We start from the raw sequence: 26,364 nt of genomic DNA, 5'->3' as shown, positions 1-26,364 counted from the left end.
GAAGCAGAGCTGACAACACAGGCCCTCAGGTGATCTTGTATGAATAGCGGTGGGCAATTGACCCTCATGTCTGAATTAGCAAGGAACCCATAGCAACCAGCATTTCTCACATCAAACTGTACTGCTTGAAAGCAGGCACAACAAGCAGCCATCCCACAGCCACTTAGAGGACAATTTGCTCCCCTGCTGACTGCAATGGGTGATTATGTATCTCCAATATTATTTTAGGGGTAACATCAAAGGTTTGCAACCATGGAGACACCCAAGGTCAGGCTGGACAGAGCTCTGAACGCCAGATCAAGATGTAGACATCCCTTTTAATTGCAGAGGAGTTAGGCTACGTGGCCTTTAAGGGTCCCTTCCAACTCCAAAATAGACTGTGTTGATTTTTAATGAAGATTTTTAATTTCTGGTTTTAAAAAGTAATAAAGCAGAACAGGGCGTTCAAATGGCCTCTGAAATCTGCGTGCTTTTGGATTTCACTTTCCCCAAAGAGAAGTGAAGAAACAGCGCATAGACTGCAGTAAAACAATAAGAAAACACCATCAGTATTTCTTCATTTTTTGCTCATGAAATGAAAACCAAGCATGTTCATTCTTATTTCTTTTTAGAGATACTTTCAGTTATTTCAACCAAGAAGCAAGACAAACATTTCAGGTATGTTTATGGCACAACAGCCAATAAAGTGCCATCTACCCACAACCTTCCAGGCTCTGCTGAATACTTCATCAAACAGAAGACAGTTTCTGGTGTACAGAACTGTATTATCTCGGACCATGCTGTTCCTGGTCAGGCCTGCACACAAAACTTATTTATTTATGGCATTTTTAATAGATGGAGCATCAATATTTGATAATGTCCTATGAATGATTAAAAATCAAGAAAATCAAGAACATGAAATACAAACATCTACTTTTAAGTGACGCCGGGGTTGTGATATCCATAAATAAATCATGCGGTGTCCAGTTCTGTCTTCCTGAGATTGAGTTAAACAAACAGGCACTTCAGTGTATGTACAACATGTTTACAGCTGTGGCTGCAGGAGCATAATCTGACCAAGGGATTTCAAAGTGGAAGCTAATGAAGTTTCCCCAGAACTAACTGTGTATTTTTAGCTCCTTAGAAAATGTATTATATAAATAAATACACATGTAATCTCTATGGACAGAAAAGCAAATTAAACTTAGACACATGTAGGTCTACTCTTTATTTTTGGCTTCTTTATGGTAAACACCAAAGGCCTAAGCGTCCCTCAAAGAAGTTTCCTCCCAAAATAGGAAAAAACCAACTTTGTAAGCATAAGAAATAATGTATGAGAATATTACCTACTGAGGCTGAAGACTTTTTCAGGGTTTAGGCTCTCATACTTTAATTGACAATATTCATTCATGTTGTTGCTGTTCGATTGTCTATCACACAGAAGTTTATTGTTAGCCAATTTTCTATGCAGTGGTGAATTCAGAAGACAACCCACAATGGTTAAGTGCTTTATCTGTATATAACAATAGTCCAGCATAACAAAATAATATTGCCTGGAATAAGATAAATACAGCCAATCCTAAAATTGTGATATCACAGACATGGACTGACCCCCAGAGAAATTAAGTAATTAAGTGAGTTTGGCAGGGCAATGACTGAATACAATTCCAGAGTATATTCTGTCTCTAGCAGTAAGAAAATACCCTAATTCCAGCAGAGTTTGAATAATATGAGACTCTAAATAAATAAATATTAAAAAGCATCAGCTATTTTCTCAGTGAAAAACTGGACATCAAGGAGGTGAAAGAATGAAAGTACAAAGACAGCCCGAGAAATAAGTTTTATGGTAGAGATTTTATGTCAAAACCCACCAAACTCACATAGCAGATTTAACAGATTCAGTAGAATGATAATTTTACTTAGAGTTCAAATGCAATTCTTGGGGATTTTCGTGGATGAAAAGCTGGACATAGGCCAGTACCTTGTGCTTGCAGCCTGGAAGGGCCAGTGGTCTCCTGGGTTGCAACAAGTGTATGGCAGCAGGGACCCCTTTGCACTATCATTGTAAGGCCTCATCTGGAGTGCTGTGTCCAGACATGGGGTACCCAGCACAAGTAGTATGCAGAGCTGTCGGTGTGGGTCCAGAGAAGGATTACAAATGTGCTTGGAGGTCTGCAGGACCTTTCCTACAAAGAAAGGCTGAAAGAGCTTGTCTTGCTCAGTGGAAAGAAGCCTAGAGGGAGAGCTCTTCATGGCCACGCAGTGCTTAAAAGTTGCTAATAAGCAGGAGGGAGTCTGACTTGTTACAAGGTCTGATAGTGACAGAACAAAGGGGAATGGCTTTAAACTAAAAGAGAAGATATATATAATACAAGTTAGGGAGTTTTTGTTGTTGTTTTTTTTTTTTTTAGTTTGTTTGTTTTTTGTTTTTTACTCAGAGTGCAGTAATGCCTGGGCACTGCTGCCCAGAGAGCTGTGGGTGCCCCATCCCTAGAAGTATTCAAAGCCAGGCTGGATCACAGAATCACCCGGGTTGGAAGGGACCTCAAGGATCATGTAGTTCCAACCCCCCTGCCTGGCAGGGCCACCAAACATACACCTTTACTAGATCAGGTTGCCCAGGGCCCCGTCCAACCTGGTCTTGAACACCTCCAAAGACGGGGCATCCACATGGGATGGGGCCCTAGGCAGCCTGATTTAGTGTTTGACAACCCAGCCAACGGAAGTAAGGCTGGAACTAGATGATCTTTAACATGCCTTCCGATACAAACCATTCTATGATTAAGATGAGAAAGCTGATATCAGATGAATAGATGAACCATGAGAGAGTTAAGAACTTGACACCCAAATCAGTACCCCAGAAATACACAAGCACTGGTATGAGACAACACCAAACACAAGCAACTTTTGCTTTCACAAGTATAAGATCTTAAGTGAAGGGACACTGAACTTGCTTATTTCTGTTCTCTTTTATCCTATCCACAAATTGCACATTCTCATGAGGTAGTCAGCTACAGTATCATCATTACTATGTGAAGCATCACATAGATGCTTCAGCAAGGGCTTCTAGGTAGCACCTCACGTAAGATATCCTGGAAACATCCTTACAGAAAGATGTCCCCTGACACACAGGCTTCTATTAAGGACAGTAAGTCACTGAGGAATCCTTCTGGCGATATAACCACAGAGACAGAGATTAACCAGAATTCATCTGACAAAGCATTACCTCAAAAAAACCACAATTTTAATTAAAACCTGGTATACTTCAGTTTTGCACAATGCTCTCCTATCTGCTTCATCTCTGTGGTCGTTACAAATTCCAGCTACTCCTTCCCTCCAATTTAATTAGATGTTAACTGGCATAATCAACTTCTCTTATATTGTTGTGTTTTGTTGTGTTGCTTTTTTTTTCCTTCAACAGTGAGAGCTCAAATGTTATTTACTATTCGCCAGATTCACTGGTGGTTAAATACAATAGTGCCAATTAGACGTCTCAGGGTTAACCTGATTAATTAATTTGCCTCCTTTAGAAAACTGCCTTCCTTCTTGACAGAAGATCAAATCACAGCAGACAGGGTCTCTGCTCAGCAGGGGCAAGTGCATCATTGATAAGTCAAATGGAGCTGGATGCACTTTCATCTACAGAGTAGTACAGTGTAGTGGCTCCATGAATAGCCTGTTCTGGAGACGTAGGGTCTGCAACACCACCTTCCATTTTGCTAAATTGCTGTGGACTTCATGGCTGCACTCCAAGAACTGACAGAGAGCTACGGGTCTGCAGCAGACTTCCCTTGGCTGTGCAATTGTTCAGTCCCTTTACTTCCCAGGGCACAGTGAGAAGACAGAATTGCCCTCAGAGCCATGACTTCAGTAGAGCTTAGCTCTAGTTAGTTAGTTGAACTTGATGTCTCTACTGAAAAACCTTAAATTTTTGAGAGTACTATCTTCTATTAACTGACACAGGTAGACCAATCTTTACAAAACAAGTTAGGTGTTATTTGCTAACTCCTGCCCTGAGATGAGGGCAGAAAAGTGGACAGAGCAGCTCTCCTGAATCACAGCAAGGGCCTACACAGACTGCTCTCTTGTCTCTGACAACCGTCACAGACTCCTAGAAAACAGCAAAGGAACAAGGAAAGTATACAGGGGCCACTCCCAAAACAACAGCAAGTCTCTAGTTATTAGGGAGTTGGTATATTATTGAGCCAGACATAGCTTCTATATATTTAATAACAATCAATGGATTTATTTTTCATGAGCATGCCCAGCACAACACAAACCTGTGCAGCCCTTTGTTCCTCAACAAGTGCGTTGTGCTTCTGAAAGCATCATTGCTTTGAAGGATGCTGGACAGACAGACTTGGCTGACAGCAATGATTTGAGTCTGTTTCTTTTGCTACACTGTACAGCTGAGACTTGGACATTCCACATCCAAACACTACCTCATTTTATTACAATTACAATCCAATCACATATTTTGGGAAGGTGGATTAAGATTACAGCAGAACCAGGAGACAAACCAAAGATATCCTAGAAAGCCATATAAATAACCTAAACTATGAATCCCCTCTTAAAGATCCTTTTCACTCTTCCTAATGAAGCTTGGCCATCAGGGACTGTGACAAATGTGGTTGTGGCTCAAGGAGGCATCTAGCCTCTCCGGAGATGCAGAATCTGGTCTATCCACTCCAGGCACTGTCTTTCCACTTAAAGTACACCAGAACACCAACCCTCAAGCAGCAGATGAGCTGCCTCATTTAATTTCTGAGGAGAGTCATTCAGGCCATCCAGCTAGACTAAGAAGCAATTTATGAATCTCCCAGGGCTTGGCTCAGTGAAACCACTCCAAGCCTCATGTTTATGATGCCCATGAAAATAGCAAGAGTGAATGAGATGCTTTCCCAAAGCAAACTTCTCTCTTTAATTTCATCCTCCTCTTTCCAAAGCTTCTCTGCTGTTGCTGCCTGGCATCCCGCCAAACACTCATTCCTGTGTCTCTTAGTCACACACCAGTGAGCTTAATGGTGTTCTTAAAGAGGTTAATTAAATACTGATTTTAAGGTTTGCAGTATACAGCTACTAGTCCAAAAGAAAGCTAATTTATGCGTTTATATCCTTAAAAATCTTTATTGTTTTTGTTGTGTTTTTTATTTTTAATTATTCCCTCTTCTTTGCTTCCAGATTTGTACCTTAGTGGATTTGTGTGAATTACTCTCCAGGGACAGGAACACCATCTTTGGTTGACTTGATTGATCTATATTAGAGCTCAGAACACCATCACGGTAAAGCTATATTTCTTGTAGTAAGTTAATAGGAAAATTGAAATAACTAATAATAAGAGAGAGGAGGCTTTCATTTTTTGAAACAGCTCTTCATCTATGTGCTATACCCTGGACTGAATTACTCTTCCTGCAGAGCTAGTAAATCCAGCTTGATAGCATTTACTGAGATTGTGTTTTGTAACTGAAAGTAGGATTTAGCTGGGGAAGCTAAATATACAACCGTATATTTACATATCTCCTCCCACCCTGATGCTCTACACTTACAGCTCCTACATCTCTCTGAAAGTGCAGAAGGCTGTATAGATGTTCATTATGGTTATTACCCACTTCACATCTTTAGTCCATGTGCGTTTTACAGTGCACAGTCTCTCATTCAGCAAGTTACATAAGCATACGCTTAACATCAGGCTTGTTAAGTGCTTTTCTAAATAGAAATAACCGTTAAATCCAGTTGATGCTTTTACTTAAAATACGTGCCTTAGTATAGACAGAGGTAAGGCCTTTCCTATCCAGCAGCTTTAGTGCTTTAAGGCTGGAAATGTACTTTATACTGGCCTTTCTGGTGACAGAATAGTTTGAGTTCAAAATGAATATTAAAACAAAATGCCTTCTTCACACAGACATGTGGGAAGGAAACTATGGTGGTTCAAAATTCTGGAAGAGTCGCTTCCATTTTCCCAGATGGCTACCTTAATTCCCACCCAAAGGAGCTGAAGTTTGCTCTGGGATAAATGGAAGGGATAAATGGAGGAGTTCATAGCAGAAATAAATGACCGCTACTTTGAAGGGCTTTTCTAAGCACTCAGCTTGGGGCCTCTGCTGCAACTTCTGGGATGGTAGGATGGATGAGTCCTGCCCTGAATGTAGCAACACAAAAAGCATTCACTTCATGTACTCTTTAAGATGAAGTTAAAAATGATTTCCATATTTCAGTTTTATTTATTTTTACAGTAAATTGGAGGTAACGGTGTTTCTTACTTGAGAAATGTGGCATTTAAATCTGCACTTCAGAACTGAGACTGGATCCAATTCTAAAATAGAAGAACAAAACCACTACTTTCATGCTGATATAAAAGGAGCCAAATTATGACTGTTTATGCAGCCTTCAGCCAATGGCTCCTGATTTAGAGCCAAGCACTCCAACTCTGTGTATGTCTGCACAGGTGAGCATGTATATCCTTACATACAGAAAAACCTACCTGAGAAAATAACTAACCTCCTTTATCAGGAAGCAAGAGGCAAAGATAGCGTCCAATTAAGTGCAAGGCTCTTTTCTGTTTCAATCCCTGATGTGCTTAAATTTTAGTAATCTCTGACACAGTTCTAATAAAGGCCTGATTTTATCGATGGTGTAAAAATGTGTATGATTTTCACTTTGACAATCATCAGCACCCCAGGGAACAAGCAGATACAGCATTTCCTGGCAGCAAGTTCATTAACTGGAGGCTGTGCTTTATCTGCCTTCCTCCAGCTCCTCTTTGCTTTTGGGCTCCAGGTACCAAAGTCTCTCCTTTATTCTGCACTCATTCAAAGCTACTCAAATTCAAACCCATTTGGTGATCACATGCTGCCTACACGTGATGAAGGGGTCAGGATTGCAGCTGACCAGGAAACCTCAGGGTCACATTGGCTGGGGATTTAACAAATAAGAATAACAGAAGAAAAAAATCCATGGCAAGAATTATTAATAATTCACCTGCCCATCATGCCAGCTAAGAATTGGAGAAAGATCCTCTTTCTTCTTGATAGGCAAGAGGAAAGGGCCTGTCTGAAATGATTAAAGGAAGTAGTATGTAACAAGGCTTCCTCATGCTGAGCGTGACATGGAAGAGGCTGGTCACTGATATTTAAAACACACATTATCATTCCGTCTTCCCATCATCCTGCTCTGCAAGCTGTTCAGATTTGTCTGTGCCAATAAGGTGGTTGTAAAAAGCAGTTAAGCAAACAAAGAAAGAAGTCTAAAATCGGAACTTGGATTAAAAAAAAACACCAAAAACCTGATCCTGAATTTTCCCCCACTCCCCTTCTTTTTCCACCCCCTCCTATCTTTCTGACTACACATGCCATTAACCTTCAAATATACTAGCACCCAAGCAGAACTGAAGCAACATGGGTACAGGAAAGAAAGTGCTTTTACAACAAAGAGCACAGGAAATTTAACATGAGGGTCAGAGCATAGCCTCAAAGTTTTCCAGTCACCTCTCAGTATGCTGCAAGTGCCTGCTTTAAGCACAGGTGGGATCAGTTATGTCTCAGTATTTTATGCTGTGGATACCTTGTGTCTGGAGTTGTTTAAGGCCAGGGTGGATGGGGCCTGGGCAGCCTGTTTATAGAGACTGAAAGGTTATAACTTGACAGCCCACAGCAACTTTATTTTAATGTGCTTCAAAGCTCGGACACAAATGAGTTATATCTTAACACAAAGTCTGGAATCATCTTTGTAGATGAAGATGCCCCTCAAAGAACAGAAAAGCCAATAGACTTTTTGAACCCCTAAAAGGGGCTGCTACACAAAAACAACTGCATGCTTATAAACCCATCTTTAATGATGAAGGTGCTTATGACTCCCTTGAGTTAAAGGGAAGTGCATAAAAACATTAAAATGAAATGAATGTGAACAAGGAAAAGGTGCAGCTTCCTTTTAAGGTTTATTTTCATGCTCCCTTATTCTGCATGTACATATAGATGGTCTTGGCATTTGTCACACAGCTGCCAACCACATCAGACTCAGTTTAAAGAGATCAGGGATAAGATTCCTCAGCAATAATAACCAGCAGCCCAAATTAGAACTTTGAGAACAAAGAGATCTTTTGATTTCACAGCCAGACTAAACACCCTGGTATGGAAAAAATTCTTTTGGAAATAGATTCAAAATTTTGGAGTTCAGATTTCTACCCTATTTAATGCCAGTGTTCTAATCAGAGGAAAATTCATTCATCTGCACTCAAAAAAGAAAGCTAAGAAAAGCAGCAAAAGTTATCTGTGCTTATTGGATTGCCATCAAAAAGTGATTTCTGCAACATCAAGCCATGTTAAAACCTATTTTACTGATTAATAACCAGATGTAATTCTTTTTAGAATTAGAGATAAAGCAGTATCTAATTAGTTGATCTTTATGTTCAAGCGTCATTGTAACCATTAAGCTGTCTCTTCATTACATTTATAAGATTTAAATAAGAAACAAACAAAATCTATACCATTTCCTCCAGAGGAACTTATTTTCCCCCCAAGCTTTTCCCATTATGTTATAAGCTAACCAAAGGAAAAATAGGGAGCAAAAGGAGCAGCCTCATAGATGACACCATAACCTTCCAAAGACACACACAGCCACTTCTTCTGCACCAAGCACTTAGCAGCACACATTAAATACACAGTGCCTCAGACATAAAAATCCAGGGAAAATTAATGTCTTTTTAAACAGAAAAGATGATCCTTCTGGTTATGTGACTGAAACAAACAAACAAAAAATTGTTTATTACACTGGTAGTTAGAGGGGAAAGCGATTCACTTTAATAGTTTCTATTTCAGAGTCCTCACTCCCCAAATAAACACGCATGACCAATTGATGGGGAAGAACAAACACTTCAGTGCTCTCAGCACACGCCAATGAACAAGTTAACACCTTTTGTCTGTGCTTCTAACTTCACTCAGGTCTACCTTCACCTTTATTCTGCAATATTGAGCCCAACGCTTGTGCGGAGCTAATGCTTACTATCAGTTATTATTTGGATCTGTGCATCAATTCTTTAGAGACAACCTCAGTTATCTCAGATCCTACAACTGTGTACCCTAGGTTAAAAACTCTAAACAGACAGTTGAAAAAACAGACCACCAGGACTACTTCATTATCATTTTCACACGATTAAAGCAAAATGATACAGGAATTTAAATAACAGAAGAGGAAAGAATCAAGTCTGCATCTGTTATGAGAGACTTATTGTATCGTGTCCGCTATTAACAATGTTATTTCCACATAGACATTTAGCAGATAATGCACACCTTTTGGTGCACTGAATCAAAGCCTTGTCACTTAAAATAACAAAGATTTCTTAACAATGACAGTTCTGGTAGAAGACTAATAAACTGCAAGCCCTGGTAGAAGACTAACCTACTAAATCCTCATTAATTTCCTTTACTAACATTTGTTAGCATTCACTGACAATTCTTTATTTTTATATTTGCAATGGGAAAAAAGGGACTTTGGGTTTGCTCGATTCTAATAAGCAGCTTTCCACAATCCCACTATCTCCTCCATTCCCGTGATTTGTCATCAGCTCATCTTTCTGAAGACATGAAAGAGCATTTCCTAGCAGCTGAATCTGACTTTGATCAGTAGTTTGTCACTTGACTGGACAGAGAAAGTCAGCAATACACAAAAAGTCTCCATAATTGTAAATACAAGTCCTTTTCCACTGAATTTAGTAGAAATGCTACTTGTCTATCCAAAACCAGAGTTCTATATTTCTCTTATTTTGTACACATCTGATTAAAGCAGATTTGATACAAGTTCACCCAAATGAAGAAAACTGTACCTGTACCATATTAACACTAATACTTAAACACTTGAACCAAGCTGGTATGTTGACTACCAAAATTATTTCAGAGGAGTGGAAGGGTATAAAATTAGGTTTATAGTGTCAAGCTGCAAGTCTGCCCCTTCATCTTAAAGATTTCCAGATGCACACTTTACCTATTAATTCTGACTTAATAGCTTAATTCAACTGTACTTCATTACAGTGCTGTTGGTTATCAAAAAAAAAAAAACAAAAAACAACACTCTCCTTCTCTCCTTCTCCCTCACTCTCCTGACATCTTGTACATACATGATTGTTTAGACAATATTTTGCACTGCAAGTCTACAGCTGTCCAGAGAAGAAAAATCTAGAATGAGAGAATTCTCTCCAACTTTAGACTACCTTGGGGTAACAAAGCTGTTTAGTGCTTATGATGAATACACTTTTGATACTAGTGTTAAAAGGACTGGTCTAGTATTAGATATGGAGGTTGGTGGCCTTGTGTGTGACAGGAGGTATTAAAGATCAACAAACCTTGAGGTCCCATCCAACCCAAGCCATTATGTGATTATCTTTCTCACTCAAGGAACAATTGGGTGTTGAGGAAAAAAAAATCATTAGATTTGACTGGGATTTGTACTTAGGTCACATTGAAAGCAATGTCTCCTATTTACTTCCCTGAAAGCTATAACAAATACAAAGAACAAAGTAACAGTCTTGCAGCAGCCACCGCCATTGGCTACACATTTTCACCAGCAATGAACAAGAGTCTGCATGCCATAGTCTTAAAAATCTTCACCAGTTGAAGTGACCCACCTGCCACAGCTGAAACATATCACCTACCACTTCACTGAGCTCACATCCACTGTTTGGTCAGTAGGTGTTGTAATGGCATTGGTTTTACAATTTTTTTTCCCCACTACCAGTAGAAGTGGAATAGCACAACATCTGCATTACCTAAGAAAAACTATCTTTCTGTAAATAATACCTATGTAAAAACTCAAGATACGTATTTCTGTGATAGAGTCATAGTCTTCCAATGCAAGGACCTTTTCGTTGCGATTCAAGTTTTGGCTTCCTCTTTTTTGGTAACCACTGATATTGCAATGAACATCATATATTCAAAAAGTCTGTTAACCCCTCCCCTCTCATCCCCCTTTTATCTATTTTTCCCTACTTTGTAAAAGGCGTGGTGATTCTGAATGACACTTAGAGTAACACCTGGCACCTCTATCCACAATCATGCTGAGAATGTAAAAACAACCACTCTACTTCATGGAGAGAAGGTACTAAAATAAAACAGAACCATTTCCTTCCTTGGCTCACTGCTTACACCCTTTTCTTGAGTCAAGAGAAGTTCCACACTAATATGTCTACAAGGTCTGCAGCAGGGGAGTTCTTGAGCATCCCAGTTTGCAGGGATATAAAGAAAGAATAATCTTTACATTGCAGTAATAGGATACATTTTTTAAAGCCAGGATGTTATAACCATTTAATTAAGATAATAATGGGGCACAAAAAAAAAAAAAAAAAAAAGAAAAAAAGAAAAAAGAACAAAGCTTGCTTACTATACATTATCTTAGAAAATTCTCTCTCTGACCCTTGAACCAACAGGCCATATCACAGGTAATTAATTCAGCTAAGTAGCTCTAGGGCACTCTTGAACTTCAACCTAGAGCACGAGGGAGTAGAGGCAGCTAGTAACTCCAGGGAAGAAAAAAAGAGTAATAAAAGAAACAGAAAGGAAAAAAGAAAGAAAATTAAGATGTATGAGTTCAGTTACAGGCTGGTGGCAGTCTGATTGAAGGTGGGCTGCTCACCTGTATTAAGACTTAAGGAGAATAGGAAAATAGGGAAACAGAAGTGGTTATAAAAGAACAAGTTACACTGGAAAAGAAATGCCAGCAGGTTCCTCACCAACTGAATCTGTTACACCAGACTGCAAGTTCGCAAAGAAGTCTCAGACTTAAGTGTATTTACACACTTTCAGTGTCAGCAAGCAAGTTACTACAATTTTTCCCCCAGCACAGCACAAGCAGGAATCTACTGAAATTAAGTCTGTAATTCGATTACACTAGCAATGATTACAGAAACGTTTGTTTCAGTTAGCTTTGGAAAGCTATGACTCTCTAGTTGTTCTCAAAGAGACTACTTGAGAGAAGACTGACTTTCAAGAGTGCTGACAGTGACAAGTTATAGTGGCTTTGTAAACTGTGAGTAGATTTATCCAAATTATCCAGAAGTGAAAAACAATAACAAAAAAAAAACCCAAAAAACAAAACAAAACAACACCTACAACCATCACACCAAAAAACAACCAAGAGCAAATGCCTCTTTAATGATTTTTTTACACTGGCAGAAGCACACATTGAAATTTATGCCTGCCTCAAGTCAGACCAGAAAGTACAAGGCAATGACCTTAGCTCCAGAACATACATTCCACTTATAGGTTTGTAGGACTGATACAAGAGATGGACATCATAAAGCTGCCCCTATGCATAATTTCCCTTAAAGGCTCACCAAGTTAATAGATGCTTATCTACCACTGACAATGAAACAGGTCTTACCTCTACCCTATGCTATCAGACCCACAGAGGCCACACAAGGGAAAAAAAAAATGCTGGCTAACTTTTCCCATCTCACACTTCCATCCTCTATTTTGTAAAGCATAGGCAGATCAGAATATAAAAAGTAATGAAGTACCAGCCAACAGCAGGTGTCCCAGTCTCAGGCCTTCCTAAGCAGAACTAATGAATGGCAGGCTGACAGACAATAACAAGAAAAGCAAATTTGTGGATAAAATGGGATTATGTTAATTCAAAACAATTTTAGGATTGGAAACCTCAGTGATATCTTGAAAAGCTGATGGGTCAAACACAGAAATATCACTGCAACCCTTTCTTTTCTCCTTTCCTTTGTGTTATCTAAGTTTCTTCCAAAGTGTATACTTTGCTATTTGTGAAAACACTTGAACTACATTGAAGAGACAGATTTTGGCAAATCTAGTACTTGCCAACCTTATTGACTTTATTACCTTTCCAAAAGAGAGGTATGTTTTTTAATATTATGTATATGATAAAATGCATTAACTACATCCCCTTCTTAAAAAAAAACAAAACAAAAAACAACAAAACAAACAAACAAAAAAACGGTGAAGCATTTAGAACTTGCTTGAATTGTACAGAAAAACACACCAATACCTGCAGAAGGTTCAGCTAATTTGTTCCAGGCCAAGACAAATTAAAAGACTTGAATACAAAAGCTCCTCCATCATCTGAAAGGTTCAGGATTTGTAGTAGCATAATGTTTAAGTTTCAGCCCCAGAACTAATCCATACTCCTGGCCATGTGGGTGGCTTTCAACCTAAGGGTTGCCAGCAACAAACACACTATGTGCTGGGGATCGTTAATGGATAAATCTGTGCCTGTGAAAGGAAGCTTGTCTCCTTTCCTGCAGCGCAGCCTCTGCACATCAGCTTGTCTTTTTACAACCTAATCATGTTTATAAGGTTAAAACACACAACCTGGGGAGTTCTCCAACTTTCATAGCAAGTTCTAGTGCTAAACTGTATCAAACAGACCCAACCAAATCAATTAGGTACAGCTATTGTTTAGTATTTTCTGAGCTGTTTCCATGCCTTTGTCTTTTGTCACAGTTGTTGTATACAGACCATTCAACCAGATCTTGTACTTTAGCTTTCAAATTACTTATTGATTCATACAAAAGGAAGAAGATTCAAAGAACAAATCTTAAAGGAAAAAAATATCTTCCACTCCCAAAAACATCACAGATTCTTTTTTATTGGATAAAAAGTGACACTCTTCTGACTGTATTTTTAGGAATATACCGGAGTGAGCTTCTACTCAAAAACTCAATGTTTTCAGCTATCTCAGATACTTTAATATCCTGAGAAGACCTCTTCTCTTGCTTCCCAGTTCTTAAACTATACTAAGAACATTTTGAAGTGAGATTATCTGAAGTTTTAAGTCTTAGCAATTGCTCAGTAGAAGCACCTACAAGCAAAAAGGAGATTGGACAGTTGAGGTCGGATGCCACAGCTGTGAGGAAGACTGTGTAGAAAGCAGGGAGGATGTTTCATTTGATGCAGCATTAGAGTCACACAGATGAGGATTTCTGTACAAAGAAGTTACTGACCAATGTTAACTCCGCTGTCATGCGGTCCTGAGCTCCACACAAGGTAATAAAAGAAATAAAGCATCTAAATTCTTCTTGACAAATATCATCAGCGCTGCCACAGAAAAGAAATAGCCCTGAAGACCCTAAGTGTTGGTTATAGCATAACAAGGGGAAATTATATAGAAACATAAGCATATATAGAAATAAGAGATTCATCATCCTTGCTCTGACCTTATAAAATTTCAAAGAAAACACCATCTTCTCATTTCTAGCCCTCAAGTAAAAAGCACCTGAAATTCATTTCTAGCTGAACTCTTCCTAAAGAAAATAGTTATTAAATAATTATCTACAAGGTACTTGTGTAGACTGCTAATAAATTTCAACTAGCTTTCTGTATTAAATTCAGCGTTAATTATTTAACAATGGATGTACCCTGTATTTTCATAAGAAAATATAAGTGAGACATGAACGCACATGAGCCATATTTGTTATGAAATCCTTCATATACCCTGAGAAAATAATTTGAAGAATAAGACTGAAACAGCCTTATAAGTTCTTATTAAAATAAAAATGTTCAGTAAATGTGTCTTGAAACTCAGGAGGAGATATCTACCTTCACGTGGATACTTCCTAAGCTCCTGCATGAAGTAAGTCTTTCAGAACTGACATTATTCTTCTGCAACAGAAAGAACCAAGTGCTAAAAATATAGACCTGGGGAATCTTACATGTTAAAGAAGCATCTCCCAACTGATTTATCCCAAGAACACCTGAATTCATATTTGTTATAATTTACTTTTTGGGCAACACATTCTTCCTGCCCAGTGGATCAATAGATGCAAGCAGAGTTTGAGTAGGAGAGAACAGTGATGTAACAGAGGAATTTGTTCTTAGGGCTGTATCCCCAAGAGAGCAGAGCCCAGCACATATCCCTTCCTGCCCACATCCCTCCAGATGCACTTTCATCATTGAAGCATCCATGTCACATCTGAGTCCCCAGAAGCTGAAGAAAAGCCTTTGGTCTGAATACTACTTTATTCTTTTAGATTTCAGTTTCTTGATCTCAAGAGTGACTTTTACTTCATCTGTGAAGGGTTATCCCTCCAACAAGGTTGTATCACACAGAAAACATGACCTCTATACTGTACCAAGCTTAGCTGGAATGATCTGAGAGAACGGTTAAGCATACAAGGGACCTCCATAGGCCACTTGGTCCAACCTACCTCTTTAACCAGGGCTATCTATAGCAGGTTGCCCAGGACCACTAGAACATCTCTAAGCAAGAAGAGATTCCAGCACCTAAACAGTCCACACTAAACTGAAGTACTTCTACAGTTCATTTGATAGCAAAATTCTAGGGCTCACCCTAATTTTCCCTGTTTCCTTGTTTTTCAGTCATATGAGAACAGGAAGACAATATACAAATCACATCCGCTGGCACTAATAGGAAATAACAGCCCAGAGGGCAGAGGTTCAGATCCCAGTAAGTTCCATAAGGTATGATGCAGATTCTTCTTTAGATACTAACAACACATGAAGGGGATTTTCCACCCAAAAAAAAATGGATATTCCAGCCTCTTTGAAACACCAAGAGCTGCTCAGCACAGCAAAAGACCTCAAGCAGCACAGCAGTCAAAACCACCTCCAAAGCCCTTCAGATGATCAAAACAAAAATCTTAGACTGCTTAAAGGAGCTACTTTTGAAGGTGATGGCAAATGCAAAATTAACTCCAGTGGTTAAGTAGATTTACAATTTACAGTTCAGAGCGAGTGAGCTATCAGCAGAGCTTAATCCAAAGGTAAGCAAGTAGCAACTCTGCACTTCCGTGTTCATTCCCCTTTGAACAGAAGGCATCAGTTTAAAGATGACTGGAAATGCCTGCACTGAAATCTGTTGAGGAGTAGCTAATCTCCAGGTTGTGGAGGTTTTCCATTGTAATGCCTAAACATGGATTACACTATCAGGCAAAACAGCATGGTAGCATGCTGGTCAGCCTCTGAGTACCCTGATCAAGCTGTAGGTACACCTGTTCGCCACAGGAGAGTTGTACTAGACAATCCTTAAGCGCCCCTTCCAACTCAGTTTATTCTAAAGACCAGTTGGGTGCAGAAAACAATAAGCAATGCAGAGTTGCTCTCTATTGGTTTGTCCCAATGTCTGAACACAAGTCACCAGAGACCAAAACACAGTGAGGGAGACAAGTCTCTTAATTTTGCCACATCCACCACAGCAGAACTTTTTGGTCATATTTATGCTGATTTAGTCAACTAACCAATTGGCTTTGCTTTTAAATAATCTCTAGTCCTAGGAAAAAAAGAAAAACAACCCCAGGTGTATATTCTTCAATTGCATTCTGGTGGCTTTGGAAAGAGAACACATAATTATATAGAACATTTACACAATTCTTTTTCTTAGAGTATTTCAGGAGTAAGCCATTAATTCTACTTTGCCTACGTGATCTGTTAAACATGGCATGGGACTAAAGTCTGTTTATCTGCCCTAACATCCCACAAGCCACTGACAAACTAGCTGCAGAAGAAGAGATGTGGAAGGGAAAAGACTTCTCATAAAGCAGCTCCAAGAACATCAGAATTTGTTGTATTAAATAGCATGACCTGGCCTCAAAGATCTAGTATACAGCTTTTAAAAGATCTGAGTTCTGAATGTGTAATTCCTGCAGTCCAAATATTCCTAAACACACCTTGAATTAACTGGAAGTTATTTTTATAGAACTTTGCATACAGCTTATAAGAATATTAGTGACCTTCCAACCCCTCCCCACCATTTTAAAATCAGTTTCCGCCAGAAAAGCAGACTTACTGGAGAAATAAGTGCTTTACTTGCACTTAAACAATGTACAATACGGATTGACTGTGTTTTTAGACACTTCCAAAGTAATTACAGCACAGGATAAAGCACTGGATTCAGTAAGAAGCTCTGAAGCAATTTTAATGTACTATCAAATAAAAGGAGAATAACAGAATGGAAAGCCATAAGTTGAACCTTATTACTTGCCTCCTTTGTTGAAGAAACTCCTCCTACAAAGAGCTTTTGTTAGTTAACAAAGACCCCTGATAAAGGACAGCATAAGATGCCTAATATAAGAACAGATAAAATGCTGGTCTGCGAGTCTGGGAGGTTTGCATGCAGCATCTCACTTGCAACAGGTTTCCTTCCAATAGTAGCCTGTCTGGAATGATCAGCATCTGATTCTACTTATCTAGCAACTACAACAGTAGAACATTCACCATCCTCAACTATCAATACGGTAGGATTCTGCTATTTGAAGACAAAAATACAGTACAAAATAATTCAGAGGGTTCAAAAATACCATAAACAGGACAAAGTCAAAAGGAGGATAGAAGAAAGCATTCAGATAACAAAAGCTCTACCCAAAACTGAGTCGATGAAGAGATTCTCAGGCACTCAAACACAGCATATTTTATACTAGACTGGGTAATGTAGCTGGAAAAATTGCTGAAACATCAGCAGCTGTAGGGTTGATGTTAGCTAATGCCTGAACAAGCACATCTGTCTGATATGGCTGTGAGGACCACAGGTTTACTCTGGAAATTCATGTACAGTTTATTTCTAAAATTATTTTTAATTTCCTGATAACAACATCGAAACAAAATGAAGAGGGCTCTGTATTCCCTTACTTATAACATTCATCCTATGCCTTGGCAATACGGAAAGCGAAAGGAAGTCCCAGGTACCAGATTTAAAGCATGCTTTGAATACTTATTTTGTCTACTTTACACTTTAATTTCCCAAGTGTTTCCCAACTCCTATTTGGTTAAAACATTAGGGTATCTAATTCTTATTTGCTACACAAATTGCTCATTTGCAATCAAATTTCCATCAGTATTTGCTATTTTATTATTGTGGTTAACACCACTTTGCACTTCGGTATTAACTAGAGAGACGTTCTAAAATGCAGCAGAATGTTATACATTGAGACTACTGTGGCTGTATTTTTCTAACAAATAAAATACCTGTAAAGTCACTAGGTTCTTCCAGTTATCAAATCCCAGCAGCCCAAAGGATTTTCAAGCAACCAACTCAGGCTTGAGTTTCACTGCATGCATTTTTGCAAATGATTATCAAACACTAGATGTAGTTTCAGCCTTTTCCTCCAACTGGACTAAAGTCTTCTTCAACTCAAACTCAAAGATATATCATTCCTATATAGAAAGATGTGGCAATATCTGTAGTCCATCCATACTTCTCAGAACCCTATGATCCAGAATACCATCTACGTATCCTATTATTTGGTCACTGTGATCGTGTAAACCTTCTTTGACCTCCCTTTTCCATTTTCAGCTCTTCATGGCTGACTACCATGGTCCACAACTAAGGTGTGTTCATGTGCTGCAGTAGCACAAGCATGAAACTGGTGTTATTTTCCAGAGGCAAACCTGTACATAAGTGTGTTTCAGTGCAATTCACAACACCAGGGCAAAAATTCTCAAGGGTCAGAAGATTCAAGTTTGTATGTGTCTTACCTGATACCAAGACCTTTTGGTCTTACCTTTGAATGCAACCTACTGAAGAGCCCAACTTCTGCTCCTGGTTTATGAAAGAACTCTGAGAGAGCAGAGATGTCTTTTACTAACAGTAGAACCTAAAATAATTCATGAATCAATGGCGTAACCATATTCTTCAGTCATTACTATTCATAAGACAGCTTCAGTTAGAGAAACATACTCATATCAAAGACTTAGGCTTGTGATTTTCTTTACATTTCCCTGAATATTCCCAGATAACAGTACCATCATTTTTGTTAGAATTACTATTGCTTTGACATCTGAGTAACTTATTCTTTCCGTACTACTTCTGTGATGCATGAAGCTTTCACCTTCCCTCCCACGCATTACAAACACTGACTGCAAGAGCACAGAAGAAATACTTTAGTAGTAGGCATGCAATGGAGAATCAGATGGGTAGGAATGAAACAGTAAGTTATACAGGGAAACAGAAAAATTACTGAACAACAGACAAGGAAAGGAAAGATTTGAGAAGTGTGTGATTCTACATATATTGAACTGAAGGTTTCCTGCAGCTATTAAATTCACAGCCAAGAGTTGCTAAAAAATATGGCAGCCAGTGAAAAGATTTACAGTAAATTATCTGTATTTTGAATTAGAAACTTCTGGATACTTAATAGTAATTGCAAAAAATGTAATCTCTTGGTAGAATGCACATTAATCTTGGTCTTTCTCACTTAAAGAGAGATCATTCCCTGGTTATTATTCAACTCTGCGTTTCAGCAAATCTCAGTCCTATCTCCTCTGCTACCCTCCATTATTGCTGATACCAGGAGAGGTCAGTTGTCAGCTAGTTGTTTCTCTCCCATAGGTCTTACTGATATTAGGATAGTTTCTACAGCCTGGGACCAAAGTGTCCAGGGTTGCTTGATATTTTAGGAACCTGCCACATCACTAGCCGTACAGTGCTTTTAAAGTGGTTAAAAGGGGACAAAGAAATCCAGAGCCTGCCTCTGACTATCTCCAGGGGGTAGTATGGCTTTTCTGGTGCTTACAGTTCTACAAGCTCTCTTTAGCTCTTATCCCAGCAGCATGCAGATAGACAGCAGAAATACAAGTCACAGAAGAGCTAGAAACAGCTTCTGATTTAATTCATCTTTCTTCTCTGCTCAAGAAATAGGTGTTGCATGTGCCAATAACTCTATATACTTATAAGCAGTACTCCTTTCACCTTGAACTGCAAAGTCCACAGCTGCCAGCTTGTGATATCTTGAGTACATGTTTGATGAACTCTGGAGACATTTTCATCTGTTAAATATAGAAAAACTGAGCAGCTACCCAAGACAGGCAGTACAGAATGGAATCAAATGCTTGTCAAGGCCCCATTTCAATCCCTGACTTCAAACTAATAGTGCTGCAAAGCAAGTGGAACTGCAACACCAGCTGGCTCAGTCCCAGGCTAATTTCTCATACAAATATCCATGTGACAGAAATTAGCTGCTACATTGGGCATTAATTGCTACTTTCATTGGTTTGATGACCAAGAGCATGCCATGAACTCTGTGCCAGAAGTCCACCAATTGGGCTCTGGTAGAGTGAATGTCTCTGTTGCCGTATTTATGATGCATCCACTGTAGGTATTCCACTTCAGCACTGAGAGGAACTGAACAACAACCTCAATACTCTGAAGGACAGCATGTGGCAGCAAATTACCACTGGCTATTTACACTACATTTTACAAGATCACACTGAAGATACATTTTTTCAGAGGTTTATCTGGCAATTGAAATGCATTTAATGCATATGTTTATTAGCAGACAACAGCATAGTTGCCACTGAGAAACTGGTTTTCTGACTTCCAGAAGAAATTGAAAGCAAGCTGCAGATTCTTTGCTAATGCACTACTGAAAATACCATGAGATTAAACTCATTCCTTTGCAATTTGCAATTACAAGTAATGGTAAGAGGCTAGCACTGCTTTGACTTCAGCTGCTTTAAAAGGGGAAAAGAAAAAAAGTTCTATAATTGAATAGACTGGAGTGGGAATAATCAGGCATCATGATTGTTAACCCTTATGCACTGACATTTACAAGGCAACCTGCAAAGGAACAAGAATTCTGGTATCTTTCCTCTTCCATATCATCCTTTGTCTCTATCTGCTGCTTCATTGGTGTTTTTTCCACTCCCTTTCAAGATTTTAACTTCACCAAAATACACCAGCCTCTCTTTGAAATATAAACTCTTTTCCACTTAAAAAATGGTTGAAATCCTTTGCATACCATACATTCAGGAGTATTGCTGTCCTAATTAGCTTATATTATGAACAGTCATTTCAGAGGTTTAAAAGTTCTTGAAGAAAAAATTCCCCTGTAAAGATTAACTGCTTTGTTCGTATTAATACCCAACAAAGAGAGACCAAAAACAGAGGTTATGGTTTGATGTGCAATTAACTGAATCAGAACTGATGGTACAGGGCAGGGGGGAAGAAAAAGTGCTCTGTTTCCATGCTTACTTTCACTGCCTCCTGTGCTGGGATATTTAAAGAAGTGTCTGCTAAGATTCTGCTTAATTATTAAAAGTGTAAAATGTACAAAATCAAAGTAATATGGATTAATAGAGAAACAGTAATCAATATTTTATTACAGTTACTAATGAAATACTTACCAGACTCATTTTCTTCCATACTCTAGAGTATTAAATAAGACACAACTCTTACATTAACACCTGGATTAACATGCCTTCTCATATTTGTGCTTGCAGAAAAGTTAGCTATGTAAACTTATGCCATGAGAATCTTGTGTATGGCTTGTACATAAGTTTCTTTGGCTTTTGCAGCATATTATTTCCACTCTTGGAAAATCTTAGAGTTCAAGAGAATTGATCCTAAGTAGATAAAAATGAGTATGTGTACAAGCATGGGAAAGTATGGAGGGAAAATAAAACAAAAATTGATGCAAAGCCTTCCATTAACTTCATGATGTCTTGGACTGAGCTCATCACTCCTTAACGACAACTATGAAAAATTGCCAGCAAATAATACATTAGTAAATATAACTTTTACTATCTTAGAATGGAAAAAACAAACAACTTTTAAAGATCAGCAAATATGAGTTTGCTGGAAAAATATCAGAAACAAGATGTTGAGAAGATGCAAGTGGATGCAGAGACTCAGTAGTGAGGAAGCATTCCTCTGCATTGACCATGACCAGTGAGAGAAGGGGGAAAATGGTAGGAATATCTGCTGTGATAGAAAACATCTGTCACACTGGGTTCATTTAAGATATTACACAAACCTTTTTATCTCAACATACTTAGAAATACATTTTGAGTAAGTGCACATATTTTAAACACTGAAGTTTAGACATATTAGCCAAACAAAAATAACTCAAGAGCATGCATGTTGTTCTGCTTGTACAAATAGTTCCCATGAGCAAAATAAAACCAGACTCCGAGGGAGTAAGAATACCCACAGCTAATCATCTGGAGACATCTCCAGACATGATTTAGGATGTTTCCTTACTATAAAACCACTATCAAATACTTTGAATCAAACAACAGAGAAACTTCGAGGATTCAAAGAATCATTTGTCACAAACTGATATCTACATATTTTACATTGAGGAGCATTAAGTTTGTGCTCCCACTTCTACAAGATCACCACTAGCCTGCACACCTTGCTCAGAAACTTGGCAGAACCTGAGTAGGAGATCAGAGTGAAAACTGAAAACACTTACCTAACAATTTAGGTTCAACCCAAGTAGTAATGAATACGTTTTTGGAAATTAAAAGAATGCATCAACCTCATCAGGGGAAGCAGAAATAAAACACACACAAAAAAATGCAGACTTGAAGAGCCACTGCAAGGGCTGCATTGGTGTCACAGAAGCTGTTTTGGGGGCCTACCAGAAGTTATTCACTCACGTACACACTTGGTCAGGGAACTAAGAGCCAAACTTGGACTCTCAAGATTATGCTTATCGCTGCTTTTAACCTCCACAATCACACCACATGAGACAGGTTTGCACTGTTTACAGCTGCCTTTCCAAGCCCTTTCTTTATTTCCATATTTCAGTTTACTGATATAACACACACCTCAAACCTACGGCACATAGTAAACAGAACCATAAAAATACATAATAACAGTACCGGAGAATTTCCTTCTGGAAACACCACCACCAATGGACAATATCTCAGACTATACCTCCAAACAGGTTATTAATTTCTTAACAGAATGCAAGAGCCCTTAAACAAAGGAAAATGTCTGCACTGCAGTCATTATCAGCTTTATAAACAGATAACACTTGACCTGCTTTTTAGACAGCCTTTTAAAACACACATCCCAAGTACCAAAATTCCCTCCTTTACTAGACCTTCCCTTTCCATTCTTCGCTTACTCCTCCTGATGCTCATTTCAAAAGAGAATTCTCCCCACTACCATTAAACATTTTCAATGACAAATTGTTCTTCCAGCACTGAAACCATAAAAGCCACAAGGGAGATTTCCACATCGTTTTTCACTGTGTTCCACCCAAGAAAGTCAAAAGCAGAGCTTGATCCAATGAGGCAGAAATCAACACTAAGCACACCACCACCTCTTAATCCTTTTATCCACTAATCACTCATGACGACCGATTCAAGTTCCCTCCTTCAGAGCTCATGTAGAAATTAGAAGAAAAAAAAATATATAATAATCCTACCTCAGCCCCACGTTGCTTTCCTTGACAGTTTTCCTGTTATTTCCTTCTACTCGTTCTCTCACCTTGAGCATCAACGAAGTTACCAAAGCTGTAAACAGAAAAGGACAAGACAACACATCTCATTTAGCCTCCCTAATGTAAACATTTAACACAAATAACAACCTCTGCCTCACAGACCCACACCCCACCTAAACGACACATCTGCTGAGACTATTTCTAGGTCCTTAAGGTGTTAGTTATGAAAGTAATTGCAGAGTGCCTTTAAGCCCCCTTGCAGGGACTCCCAGCAACGCATCACAGGTGCAAAATAAATTAGAGAAGCAATCATTAACAGCTGTGTTAAAATAAAAGAAAAGCAGACTTCATTTTCCTGTTTTTAAATGGAAATACAAGAACATCTATCACAGCGACAGCCAGTACAAAACATATCTGTGAAGATTTGTATTGCTTTAAGTCCCTACTAGACCAGTGAACACACCAAGCTTCACTCAAAGACACTTAGCAGTTGTTCTTAACAGCAAGCTGTAGGAGCTGAAACTCATATTAAGCTTCTGAAATCCTCCTCTCAGCAGAGAACAATAAAGAAGGCAATGCACAAAGTAGATCCCTGCTAAAAAAAGCCAACTTCCTCTCGTCCCAACTACTACAAACCCTCAAGGCAAAAGGGGAGATAAGTTGCAACCCCAGACTCGCTCCGGCTTGCTTGTAAAAACTAGGGCTACAAAAGAACAATAACAAAGAGTTGCCTGAGTTACAAAACACTATGCTCGATCTACCCATGGTGTACAAACTGTAAAGCGTTAGCATGTACAGGCTTCCTTGGAGCTTTCCCCTACCCTCCAGACACTCAAGCCCACCCACAAAAACTCCCACTCACCTCACAGATGCCTCCTTTAAGCAAGGAGAACTTAGCGATGAGTCGCTGGTACTGTTCCCCGTCAAGCCTAGGGCCACAATTACAAACTAAATAGCAGAATTTAAGTTTTCTCTGAGCACCCTCGAGATGGCCCACTTAATGAGATGCTAAGTGGTCACAGAAACCTGCTGCAAGGAGCCCTTTTATAACCACGGGGCTCCAGGTGCCGTGGCATTACTAACAGCTAACGAGTACCACCTGTGATAAAAACCACACCTGAAGGCAACAATGCATCAGCTCTGACATGTTTTTCCTAATGTGTTATGACCGTTTTAAAGTTTGAAGATTAGTGCTTTAGTTAAAAGAGTGAAAATGAAATGATATTTTAACGACTTAAGGCTTTTGAGATATGAGAATTATAGCATAATCAAATCGTTAAGGTTGGGTAAGTCGGTTATGATCATCCAGCCCAAGCACTGACCCACCCCCACCGTGCCCACTAACCACGTTCCTCAGTACCACAACCACATGGTTATTATTCCTCTCTGGGGACTCCACCACCTCCCTGGGAAGCTGTGCAGCTGCCTCACTGCTCTTGGTGAAAAGTTTTTACTTATATGAAATGTGAGCAGCCCCTAAACAGAAGGAGATGATTAAATCAAACCTGAAGTCTGTGCTCTGGTCAGATATTTGTTATTTGTTCGTTTGATTTTGCAGTTGTTTTGTTTCAGAACAGCAAAAGCAGGAAAGGCATTCTTTTCTGTAATTTCTGGCATGCATATATTTTTAATTCAAAAAGAAAAGAGTAAGTACAGTGTAGAAATGACCACTAAGCTGCATAAAAGCCATTAGCAGCTGCCTGTGTTTAGCTGCTGAGTACAATGAAGAGACAGCTCCGTGTATTAAGACGTACTGTCTGAAGCAATATCGGTCCACGTTTTCTCGCGGCTTCACTTTTTCCACTAGGTGGCACTCAGGAAATATTCCTAAATTCTAGAATCCTTTCTGTTGCCTTTTAAAAAGCCAACAAATTAGCGATTTCCCTCAAAACTTCTATTGTTTACAGCCTACTGAAAACAGCAAGTGAATTATACAGACTGGTACGGAAAATTAGCATTGTTAAATGTGTCACATATATTGCTAATAAAGTTTCATTATTTATACTGTCATCTTGAAAAGCACTTATTTCCTAATCAATCAACTCACAACTAAATAAACAGTCATATAAGCATACAGCATGAAAGCATAGCACTTCCAAATCAGATTTTCCCAAGATTAAGTGTATGCTGGCTGCTATTAGGGGAAGGAATAAGAGAAGAATACTTCTCAATTTACTCATTTCTCCCGACCTCCCCAGATGTCTACTTTTGTTTAAGAAAACAAACATATGCGTTTAGTTTAGGACAGTTACTCTTTCCTGCTTGTTTTATTTTCATTCGTTTTCTTTTGTTTCTTTTTGTTTTGCTTTCATTCCAAAGTTGATCCTGGAATATGAATTCATAGAATCATAGGTTGGATGGGACCTTACAGATCATTGAGCTCCAAACCCCTGACATGGGCACGGTTAGGTCAGATAAAGTCACAAAATACTCATATTAATTTGAAAAAGGTGGAGATGCTTCTAAAATTAACTAATCTCTATGTGTGGATAAGGATAAAAAATGAAAATATACATACATACATACATACATACATACATATATATATAAAGAGTTGCATGAAGCTCTCTGTACCATCTAAATCCAGCTGCAGTCCCACAGACATTCTTTTTGATGTTCACTAAAACTGGAAATGAGTTCTAGTAAACAGATGTCCTTGTCAGAGGAAATAAACAACAACAGAATAAACATTGCACTTGGTGCTGTCTGGCAGTTAGAAATGAATAGGAAATGGCTTTCTGTTTTCTGAGTTGCTGCAGGGATGGGTAGATGTGGCACTGGATCCCCATCTCTAGAGACACCCAAGGTCAGGCTGAATGGGGCTTTGAGCATCTGATGGAGCTGCAGGTGTCCCTTTTCACTGCAGGGGAGCTGAACCAGATGGCCTTTAAGGTTCCCTTTTAACTCAAACAATTCTGTGATCCAGGAGTGGAGACCTGCTGATAAATAAAGGAAAATTACCACATCTGTGTGGCCATGTAGGACATATGCCTCAGGGCATGTGATGTGCTCTAGAGGACCAGTTGCTCTTCTCAGTTAAAAGTCACTATCCCTGGAGGAGTTCAAGATCTGTGGAGATGTGGCACTGAGGGACATGGTTCAGTGGACATGGTGGGGATGGGTTGATGGTTGGACTAGGTGATCTTTGTGGTGTTTTCCAACATTAATCTATGTTTATATGAAAAGTCAATCTGTTGTACAGAGCTCCATTTCTGGTTTAAGGAGAGGCATAGTGCCTTTCTTCTTCTCTG

The 26,364-nt window shown here is 38.9% G+C and overlaps 1 long non-coding RNA gene across 1 annotated transcript in view; it reads right to left on the bottom strand.

Annotated features, from left to right (window-relative positions):
- Positions 1 to 26,364, bottom strand: part of LOC107316053 (uncharacterized) — a 238,372-nt gene that overhangs the window by 106,332 nt on the left and 105,676 nt on the right. The window contains exon 3 of the long non-coding RNA XR_004307777.2: positions 23,099 to 23,186. This is a non-coding gene — a long non-coding RNA (uncharacterized LOC107316053). The remainder of the gene's footprint in view (positions 1 to 23,098; positions 23,187 to 26,364) is intronic.

The sequence above is a fragment of the Coturnix japonica genome, chromosome 8 (genome assembly GCF_054131305.1).
Source record: "Coturnix japonica strain WE chromosome 8, WE-NBRP24, whole genome shotgun sequence".
Lineage (NCBI taxonomy): Eukaryota > Metazoa > Chordata > Aves > Galliformes > Phasianidae > Coturnix > Coturnix japonica.
This window is presented reverse-complemented; position numbering and strand designations above follow the sequence as displayed.